The sequence below is a fragment of the Leucopleurus acutus genome, assembly GCF_964270905.1.
Source record: "Leucopleurus acutus genome assembly, chromosome: 2".
Taxonomy (NCBI): Eukaryota; Metazoa; Chordata; class Mammalia; order Artiodactyla; family Delphinidae; genus Leucopleurus; species Leucopleurus acutus.
In genome coordinates this window covers 150,154,990-150,166,105 of record NC_139143.1, presented here as the reverse complement: position 1 = coordinate 150,166,105, position 11,116 = coordinate 150,154,990, and the positions used below count along the sequence as shown (strand labels likewise).

Below are 11,116 nucleotides of genomic sequence, written 5' to 3'. Positions count from 1 at the left end.
GGAGGGGACCCACCAAGGTTGGTGGGGACAGAGGGGCTTCCGGCTCCCGGCAGGCGTCGTCGGGGGCGGGCCGGGGGCCCGAGGGCTGCGCAGGGAACACGGGGCCCCGCCAACGCCAGGCCGCGCTCCCTCGCGTTCCCTGCAGCTCGTGCCCGGGCGGCCGCCGCAGTCCCCGCGCCGTAGCCGGGCGTGGGGTCCAGGGGGCGCTGTGGCCCAGCGGCGCCGGCGGCAGGAGCGGCCACGGCGACGCTGGAGGCTTCACGGAGGATCCCCGCTTGCAGCACCTCGGTTGTCCCGCCGCAGCCTTGCGCCCCCGGCCCGGCTCAGCGGCGCTCCTTCGGGATCCGCGTGGCTGCGGCGGCCCGGGAGCCCGATGCGGCTCGGCGGGCGCTGGGCCTCAGCAGCAGCGGCAACCACAGCTCCTTCAGGAGTGGGAGGCTTCGCGGCGGCGCCTGGGGCCGGGCCGGTGCCCTCCGGAGGAGGCTGTCTGCTCAGGGACGACCCCCACGGCCATGCTGAGGTGGCGGCGGCCGCTGCTCGAGGTGAGTGTGGCGCGGCGCGGCGCGGTCCCGTGCTCGCTGGCCTTCGGCCGCCCGGGAGGGTCCTGGGCAAGCCCTCGGGCCAGGCGGACGGGGCGTCCTGCCGCTGCGGCCGCCTCCCCCACCCCGCGGCTGGGGGGGGGGGCCCTCAGCCCTTCTTTCTCGCGTCCCCCGGGAGGCCGGAGGCGCGTGGGGGGCGACTAGGCCCCGCGTCGCCGGGAAGCCCTCGCCCCGGCCTGGGCTCCGGGGCGGCCGGGTGTGTGGAGCGGGGGACTGGCAGGGTAGCTGGCACCCTTCGGGTTGGCCCCGGCGCCGGGCCGAGCGCAGCCTCTTACCCTGGGCCCCGCACGTACATCCCGGAGGCAGGCAGAGGACGCCTGTTTGCGAACAGCCTGGGCTTTTCCGCGCCCCATGCTGAGTCCCGCAGAGTCCCGGGGGGAGGGGCGGGAGGGCAGGGAGAGAGAGAGAGAGCGAGCGCAGAAAGTGCGGGGCCCTGAAAGCCCTAGGAACTCCTGGAGTGTCATTCACCCACCTGACTGGGCTGAAAACAACCGTTTGCGTCTTATTTGAGGTGAAATTTCATCACCTACCGGTAGCTCATCTTTGCCTTCTTCTGTTACATTTTGCTTCTAAGCGTGGTTTGCCTTGGAGAAAGCCCCCTCCCAGCTTTGCGATGTTAAGTTTCCTAGATAAATACAATCAGAAAATATCTTAAAAAAACAAAACAAAACATCAAAGGTCTGGTCGCCCGCCCCGCCTTGAGAGAGTGTAAATATTTTAATGCCTCAGTCCTCGTTACAAAATTGTCTCTCTAAATAGGTCCATAGGATAGATGACAAGAGGATTTTAAAAAGTCATGCTAATAACAGATACCTGATAGAAATAGGACATATTCTAAATTTTAGTAGTTAAGTGATTTGTTCTGGTATTAATTTAAAAAAAGTTAGTGATTACAGTTGGTACCATAAGTCAGATATTTGGGTGTTTGTGGTTTATGATAAATGTGGTTCAGGTTATTCTTGTTTCCCATTATGTACGTGAAGGTTGTAGGATTAATAAATACTTATAAAACTTTTATAATCCTGAAAAAAATATACTTATTGTAGAAAGTTCAGAAAGTACAGAGATGTACTATGCCAACCCTCAGTAAATATTTAATAATGGGGGAAAAGTCACCCATAATCTCAGAACATTTTGATGGTCATTTAAAGTTTAAAATGGGCTGGTACTGTTGGTGATTAAGTTATTATCTCTGTATTAGGTTCAAAGTTAACTGTTCCATTTTACTGTTGAACATCCAGTCATTTGTATAAGACCTATAAAAATGTTTTACTAAATTACATTGCAGTCATAGTTGAATTCATCAATTAAAACAGAATAACATGGGTAACTACCTAAAAGACCCCTGATTTACCTTCTGTGCAGCATGTGAATCTCCAGGTCTAGGGAGGTTTTGGGTATTAAAGGTTTTTTGGGGACCTATCCTATTCGATGCCATAGCCTTGTATTGTTTTTGTAAAATTTTTGCTTAAATATTTATAACTGTAAAATATTGGCTCCATTAAAAAATTTGGGGGAGGTAGATGAATTTAGGGTTAAAAAAATTTAATTCAGTTCTTAGTGTGTCCCTAAAGACTACGAACATTAGAATCAGCTAAGAGTGCTTATTAAAATATGCAGATTCCTGGCCACTTGAATCAGAATTTCTAGAGATGGTGGTGGCCCAAGGAGCTTCACTTTTATCAAGCTCCCCAGTTATTAGTCCTACTAAAGTTTGAGAATCACTGGTAATAAGTTCAAAGTTAATTAACCTTGTCAAACTGAGTGAAAGTATCTGTTTTCTAGCAAAGCTATAAATCTTAAGTGGCAATACAGTCATTTCTTATAGCGACAGATAATGGTGGTAATCTTAGAAAAATCGTATTTCTAGGGACAGCTGATTCAACCAACAAACATTTATTGAGAGCCTTTTCTGGTAGCTGTGGTGTTACAGAAGGATACCTGACCACTTACCTTGGCTCTTAATCTTGGACTTCAATGTCACTGTCTGTAAAATGCATATAGTTATCATACTTATCTTGCAAGGCTTTTAGGATAAATATATCTGAAAAAGCTTTGTAATCTGTGAAAGATCTTTATAAAATTTTAGCTGTTAATATTAAGTGCCAGGTCCTGTCTTTGGTGTTCTGAGAAACACAAAAATGACCAAGGTCTGTGCTAGCAGCTAGCTAATTGTAGAAGCAGGACATGTTTAATTAACTGTTTTTTTAAATAAACTTATTTATTTTATTTATTTATTTTTGGCTGTGTTAGGTCTTCGTTGCTGTGCGTGTCCTTTCTCTAGTTGTGGCGAGTGGGGGCTACTCTTCTTTGTGGTGCGCAGGCCTCTCATTGTCGTTACTTCTCTTGTTGTGGAGCATGGGCTCTAGCCGCACGGGCTTCAGTAGTTGTGGCATATAGGCTCAGTAGTTGTGGCTCACGGGCTCTTGAGCACAGGTCAGTAGTTGTGGTGCATGGGCTTAATTGCTCCGTGGCATGTGGGATCTTCCCGGATCAGGGCTCGAACCCGTGTCCCTTGCATTGGCAGGTGGATTCTTAACCACTGCGCCACTAGGGAGGTCCTAATTAACTGTTATAAGGCAGAGTCAGATAAGTGTTGTAATTGAGTGGAACATGCTGGATCTCTATTTAAGGCTTCTATGTTTAATCCAGTAGCTTGCCCTTTAAGAATATTAATAATTTTTATGTATGGTCATTCCTTTTTCTTCTAATTCCTGATTCAGTATTTTATTCTTTAAGGAGAAAATTGTATATGTTGCCTGGTGAGCAATAGTTTTATGTTAACTCCTTGAGAAAGATGGTGTGAGTGGAGATGATCCCATTTCTTCCTGTTACATTCCATTCAGTAAACTTTTATTTGGCACCTGTTATGTGCTGGCCGCAGACTAGTTGCAGGGCACAAAGCTTCTTTAAAAGATGACTGCTTGGGGCGTCCCTGGTGGCGCAATGGTTGAGAGTCTGCCTGTCGATGCAGGGGACACGGGTTCATGCCCAGGTCCGGGAATATCCCACATGCCGTGGAGCGGCTGGGCCCGTGAGCCATGGCGGCTGAGCCTGCGCATCCGGAGCCTGTGCTCCGCAACAGGAGAGAAAAAAAAAAAAAAAGATAACTGCTTAGATTTTTAACTTAAATTCTCATGTTGCTAAAGGGATAGTGTGTGTGGTGTGTTTTGTGGTTGTTAATTGCATGATGTGGTGCAGAATATGGAGTCAGATGTGAGTACGAATCCTTACTGCAATCTTACTGCACTCTTATAGCAATGTGACATTTAGATCCTGAGTTTCTTCTTATGTGCTACTGGAGTAATGGTACCCCTCAGTAGTCAGGGCAGTAGAACGGGTTCCATGAGATAAAAGTAATCAAAAGCAGGGGCTTCCCTGGTGGCGCAGTGGTTGAGAGTCCGCCTGCCGATGCAGGGGACACGGATTCGTGCCCCGGCCCGGGAAGATCCCGCATGCCACGGAGCGGCTGGGCCCGTGAGCCGTGGCCGTTGAGCCTGCGCGTCGGGAGCCTGCGCTCCGCAACAGGAGAGGCCACAACAGTGAGAGGCCCGCATACCGCAAAAAGTAATCAAAAGCAATTAACTCAATGTCTGTCACATAGAAGGTGCTCAATAAATGCTCAATTCCATTCCTCCTTTTGGAGAAAACAAAAACAAAAACCAGGCATTGGAATTTCTGTGTGACTTAAAACTTGGTAGCTTTAATTTTTTAGAGAATGAGTTTACTTTTGGAAGTTTTTGAAATTTTTGATAGAAAACAATTTTGATCTTAACTATTACACATATTTTCCATTTCATTTTTAGCAAATAAATTAGCTCTTCCCTATGTCTAGCTAATAAATTAGCCATTCTCTGTGAAAATATATTTGTTACATTTTCAGAGTTTTATTCATTTTTCAGTTATTCATTTTCAGTTTTACATGATCTTTGATTTTACTTGTGTGTACCTGACTTGCATTATATAGAACAACATTCTTAGTATATAATAATCAGTGAAAGATACATAGTTGCAGTTACCAAATAGAAATAGTTCATATACTTAGTTTTCAAAAAGCAGTATCATTTATTAAACTTACATTATTTAAGAATTGAAGAATCTTCAAAACATAGACTTTTCCTTACATAACTGCAGTAGATTAGAACTAGATTTTTATAACCTGTCAGATATGGGGTCCAGTCTTTTCTTATAACCTGTATAACCCTGGACAATTTTCTTACCCCCTTTAAGCCTTAGTTTATTCTCCTATAAAACGAAGCTGATAATACCCATCTTATAGGATTATTGCGAGGATTAAATGATATAATGTGTAAGTCAGAGCTGTAATTCAGTCCCATGAGTCCTGGTAAATCAGTGTTACCCTTGAAGTGGAAAATATACTTCTTGTTTACTTCTGTTTGAAAGAGCTTGAAAGGTCATTATTTATGGAGTTTACTACCAAGAATATAAAATCAGTATGATCAATTTGTATTAGAGATTGCTAAATTAAGGAGAAACCAAGATATCAGTATTAGTATTTTAACTGTGTAGTTAGTAGAATGTCTTCCACTTTATAATACTCCGTAAGTTTTATTTAATAAAATAATTTAAATGTTATTTATAAAATATTTCCTGTTAAAAATTTTTCTTTTGAATTATTATAAATAGCCCATTCACAGAATTGGACTATTAGAAAAATTAAAACAGTATATACTGTTTTGTATTTATGAAGTACTTTTTGAGAGCTTTTAATAAAATAAGGTAAAGATGAGGAAATTTCTTTGGACACACTGAAATCAAGAAAAAGGCATTGAATTCATATTGGGCAAGGGAGGCTTAATGCATGTTGATGAGGCTGTTGAGGTGTTCAGGATTTTATATTACAGAACTCTTTGTAAAAATCCTAAATTTTTTTCTGTAAATTATCTTTTAGTTTAAATTTCTTACATTTGTTTATTTAAGCTTAAAAATGCTTTTGCGGCCCTAGCTTTTGACCATAATAGTTTCTTTAGTTGATAATTCTGTAGTGAGTTATCATCTTTTCAACTTTCTGGTTGTTTACGATAATACATCCTCAAGGATATATGACGTAATATCGATGATGGTAGTTCTGTTGCATTTTAAAAAATACTGAAGTAGTAAATTCATGCCTTAGATTAAAAAAAATTAAACTTAAATGGAAATTTGTTAAAAATTCTTTATTCTTTTTTATTTTGGCTGCATTGGGTCTTCGTTGCTGCGTGTGGGCTTTCTCTAGTTGCTTTGAGCAGGAGCTACTCTTTGTTGCAGTGCATGGGCTTCTCATTGCCGTGGCTTCTCTTTGTTGCAAAGCATGGGCTCTGGGTGCGCGGGCTTCAGTAGTTGCAGCACGTGGGCTTCAGTAGTTGTGGCCCTCGGTCTCTGGAGCGCAGGCTCAGTAGTTGTGGTGCACGGGCTTAGTTGCTCCATGGCATGTGGGATCTTCCCATACCAGGGATTGAACCCATGTCCTCTGCATTGGCAGGTGGATTCTTAACCATGGCGCCACCAGGGAAGTCCCCAAATTCTTTATTCTTGTATGTAGTATAGTCCCCTATTGTTTGTTTCCATTCAAAGTATTAAAGCTTTTCTATGAGGTTTTATAGGACATAGTTCAGAGTCAGCAATAATGACTTGCTAATGTTTCTAAAGCTTTTTCAAACTAGTTAGGAAATTCTGCAGGGAACCATTATTTGAGTAAACAGAGCGCATTTGGGGCCTTCATTCTACATACATTGGATCAGCCACAGTGTTTTCCCATTTGATTATGATCACTTTTAGATCTTTTAATGCTGATTTTGAACTGAGTGGGCTGAAAGTTATACAAGATTGTATAACTGGTTTGTTACACAATCTTATAGTTGCTTTGGATGCCATAATTTCTATATAAAGCTATAAAAAACAGCAGTTCTGGAGTCTTTTTGCTGGTATTAATGAAGAGGTAAGCATTTCTGTTTGTAACAGTTCTCTTCTAACCTCTCATGGTAGTTTATCTACCAGAATTTGTTTTATTAAAATGAAGAAAGAGTAAATCATATGTTATTATTATTTCAAAACACAACAGAGCCTATCTCAGAATTCTGTTTATTAAAATAAAGAACGAGCAGTATCAAAATTTTGTGAAAATATTCCGTCAGGGTTTATGTAATTTTTAGTCTCCATTTTTCATTTTCAATTGAATGAGAGAAACAACCTCTGAAAAGTAATTGAAGTAAAACACCGCAAGTTTGAGAAGAAATTTAAAACTTCAGAATACATCATCTAGACCTTTTTGTAATTCTGGTGATGTAATAGCTGCCAAAGTTTTTTGTTTTTGTTGTTTTAAAAAATTAGTAGCTAAAGTAAATTATTTTTGAGATTGTTGTGAGGTCACTCTTGGAAATTTCTGCTCAATGGTTAGAAAACAAGGTTAAGATTCTTTATTCTGGCACAGCCCTTCATGGTCTGGTTCCAACCTAATCCATGGGGTCTAGTATTCATTGGCCAATGAGTATTGTATCATATTATGCCTATAATAAACCTCTAGCTTGCCTGGGCATTTTATAAAATGTGTGTGGCTAAAATGGGAAGTAAAATATAAAATGTAGCTGCATGCCCCATTATCCAGGCCTCCCAAGATTCCAGGTTTACAACATTTTCCTTGATTTCTTTTGCCTTTTATTGCTTATTTGTGTAATGGAAAAGTTTTGTCAATGGTGTGCTATCTTTCTGGTAGGTGTTTCATGTCTGTTATTTATAATTCTTAAAATGATCCTATAATACCCATGGTATCATGGATGTTTTACAGCTGAAGGAACTGAAGCTTGGAGAGTTTTATTGACTTTCCTAAGCCCACATCCATGATTCAAACCATATAACTCTGACTACAAACTCCACACTCTTTTTCATCATGTGAACTTCCCCATGTGTTCTGTATTTGTTTTATTATAAGATTTTCCATAGTGCTTTAGGAAGTATTCAGATTAGAAGAGCACAACTTTAGTTGATTTGTCTTTGAAGTATGCTATTGGCATGTAGTAATTTGTATAAAAAAAAAAGATGTGTATGTGCATGTATTTTGGGAATTTCTCCTTTCATATACTTATTTTTGAAGTAGATAAATGCCTGCTTTGTGATTATTATATAAGTATACTAACTGATCTCTGGACCTCATTTTCCTGATCTGAAAATGAGTGGTGGGCTAGATGTTCAGGCCCTTTCCAGATTTAATATTCTATTCAATATTTCTAAAGAAGAGCTCAATGAAAAGATAGATGGCATGTGGACAACTCTAGGCAATGGTGACTAAATGTCATTAATGAAGTAACAGCATGGGGGGGCAGTGGGCTGTGGGTAGTGGCTGAGGAAGATAGGAGAATCAAGACCAAGAGATTGTAATTTACATAAAAGTTTTCCCTGTAATGACTAAAGAGAATATATTTCTGAATAAAAACACAACAACTCTGGAAATTAGCTGGATGAATAGTTTGTGACTGAGGCCTTTTCCCTCTACCTGTTATTCCCTTTCTTCTACCCTTTCTTGTGATGTGTTTATGTTTGTGAAAAATGCATAGAGAGCTGTGTTATATGAAAATAACCAGATCAAAAGTAGCACACTTGAAATAATTAAAGCTTTCATATTGCTCATAAAGTGGGAATTCAGTAATTAAAATGTGGGCCCATTGTTGTAGATCTTAAGAGAATTTGTTGAGAAAGCAAAGGAGGGCATGTTTTGCATTCAAAAAGGATAAAATGCATTTTAGTGACAAAACTTTTATATAGCCTACCCACCCTGGAGGTATTAGAGATGCTAATATTGACGTGTAGGTAAACAGATGATGTTTTGACTGGTTGGAAAATTGTTACCCAGCTAGAAAATTGTCATACTTTTCCTTGTTAGCTTTTTCTGCAGTCCTTGGATCAGTGAATCTTGACTTAGCAAAGAAATCATCCTCGACCAGTAGCAAGGAAGTGTTCTTTAGTCAAATACAATAAATTTGTTTTTTTTTTTTAGCATACTGGATCCCTCAGGTAGAGATTTGTAACTGCACATTCATATTTTAAAAACTGAGGAGTAAAAGTAAAGAAATTTGTTTCACTTTATTTAGCAGTATATTACCCAGACTAATTGGCCGTGGAACCCTTTTTATCCACATAATAGTAGTACAGCTTTTACTGATCTAGGTCAACTTTTATCTGTTTTATAAAGCCTCACCCTCACAATATCTATGGCTATTTGAACCCTCCGGTGATCAGTCCTGATTACTTCCTGAAGGACTTCATTCTGTTGTTGGTTACTGCTGATTATTAGAAAATTTCTTTTGTATTTAACCAAAGATCTGCTTTTAACATCTATCCTTTTGTTGTTTTCTTCTCTAAAATTATACAGAATAAGTACTCATTTTAATATCTGAAGCTGACAAGATAATATATTGTCTTCCCTGGCATAGTAATTAAAAGCTCAGACTTTGGAGTTTGACTGCCTGGGTTCAAATTTTAGTTTCACTGCTTTTGCCTTGTGATCTTGCGCAAGTTAATTAATGTCTCTGTGCCTCAGTTTCCTCATCTGTAAAAAAGGAATAACAGTAGTACTTTAGTGGACTAAATTAGATGATCCTTATAAAGAGTTAATTACAAGGGGCTTCCCTGGTGGCGCAGTAGTTGAGAATCTGCCTGCTAATGCAGGGGACACGGGTTCGAGCCCTGGTCTGGGAGGATCCCACATGCCGCGGAGCAACTAGGCCCATGATCCACAACTACTGAGCCTGCGTGTCTGGAGCCTGTGCTCTGCAACAAGAGAAGCCGCGATAGTGAGAGGCCCACGCACCGCGATGAAGAGTGGACCCCGCTTGCCACAACTAGAGAAAGCCCTCGCACAGAAACGAAGACCCAACACAGCAAAAATAAATAAATAAATTAAAAAAAGTTAATTACAAAATGTGTTGGGTTGGTCCTCTGGGAAGCATTGATATTTTTCTTTTGGCTGTGTTCGGTCTTCGTTGCTGTGCGCGGGCTTTCTCTACTTGCGGTGAGCGGGGGCCACTCCTCGTTGCAGTGCACGGGCTTCTCATTGCGGTGGCCTCTCGTTGCGGAGCGTGGGCTCTAGGCGCGCGGGCTTCAGTAGTTGTGGTGTGCGGGCTTAGTTGCTCCGCGCCATGTGGGATCTTCCCAGACCAGGGCTCTGAACCTGGCTCCCCTGCATTGGCAGGCAGATTCTCAACCACTGTGCCACCAGGGAAGTCCCCCCTGGGAAGCACTGAGATGGAGTTACTAGTGCAAGGGATTTTTATGGGGGTAGGTAATAGAATGCCTGTGAAGGGAAAGGGAGAGAAAGCTGAACTGACCAAGGAGAACCTCAGTCTGTGATGCAGATCTGGAAAAAAAATCTTGGACAACCCAATAAGAAGCTCCAGAGCAAAAACTGCCTGTTAGAGGAGTCCTGCATTAGGAAGAAATGGCCAGGTTCTAGAAAATCCTCTGTGTTTAGTCACTGGCTAGGAGCTGCCCAAGGAGAGTGTGGACTCCCCTGGAAAGCTGAGATGAATTCTTATATGCTGCAGCTGGAGGCTACTAGCTAAATGTATTCCTTGCACCTGAATGCGGGTTCTTTTTTTGAAGGGAGATCCAAGTGATTGCCACAGTCCCTTTCTTACGCTGTGTGGATCTGTGTCTCTAAACATTTTCTGAGAGTAGCTCCTCCACTTCCATGGACCTCTCTTCCTAATGGGAAAGTTGAAAATAGGATAGTGAGACAGGCTTCAGCCTCCATCTCTGTAGCTGGTCTCCAGGTCACAGTGGTTCTCTTTGTCTCCTCCACTATCCAGTCTGAATTCTTGCCATTAGCTATAATTTCTGAAGTTCTTGGTGGTTTGTCTAGTGGTATGACCCAACCCTCATTTTTTATTTAAAATTTTATTTTTGGCTGCGTTGGGTCTTTGTTGCTGCACATGGGCTTTCTCTAGTTGCGGTGAGCGGGGGCTGCTCTTTGCTGCGGTGACGGGCTTCTCATTGCGGTGACTTCTCTTGCTGCAGAGCACGGGCTCTAGGCACGCGGGCTTCAGTAGTTGTGTCAGGCGGGCTCTAGAGCACCGGCTTAGTAATTGTGATGTCCAGGCTTAGTTGCTCCGTGGCATGTGGGATCTTCCTGGACCAGGGCTCGAACCCGTGTCCCCTGCATTGGCAGGCAGATTCTTAACCATTGTGCCACCAGGGAAGCCCCAGCCCTCATTTCTGAGGGGTGTGAGAACCATGCTCTTCTCAGGCTGGAGTGGTTGCATTTGTCTGTTCACAGTCACAGTTGGTCAGGGGAGTATCAAGTGGTACCCAAATGGATCATCTGAATTCCAGGTATACTCCTTGATCCCATTATGTAACAGCAGCCCTACTTCACCTGAGGATGAGGTTTAATTAGCCTCATTGTGGTGATTCTACTTCTTGTCTCCTGGTCGTGGGATACACAGAGTCCCAAATTCCCAGGCTGCAGCTGTAATTTATATAGTTCAATATGATCCTTGATATGTCTCCTGGTAAAAGTGTGCCTA

At 42.5% G+C, this 11,116-nt stretch overlaps 1 protein-coding gene across 2 annotated transcripts in view; it reads left to right on the top strand.

Annotated features, from left to right (window-relative positions):
• The first annotated feature begins 228 nt into the window (after nt 1-228).
• ZFYVE9 (zinc finger FYVE-type containing 9) overlaps nt 229-11,116 on the top strand; it is a 185,438-nt gene continuing 174,550 nt past the window's right edge. For both annotated transcript variants that reach the window (XM_082834095.1, XM_082834094.1), the window contains exon 1: nt 229-542. The gene's annotated coding sequence lies outside the window, so the exon portion shown is untranslated. The remainder of the gene's footprint in view (nt 543-11,116) is intronic.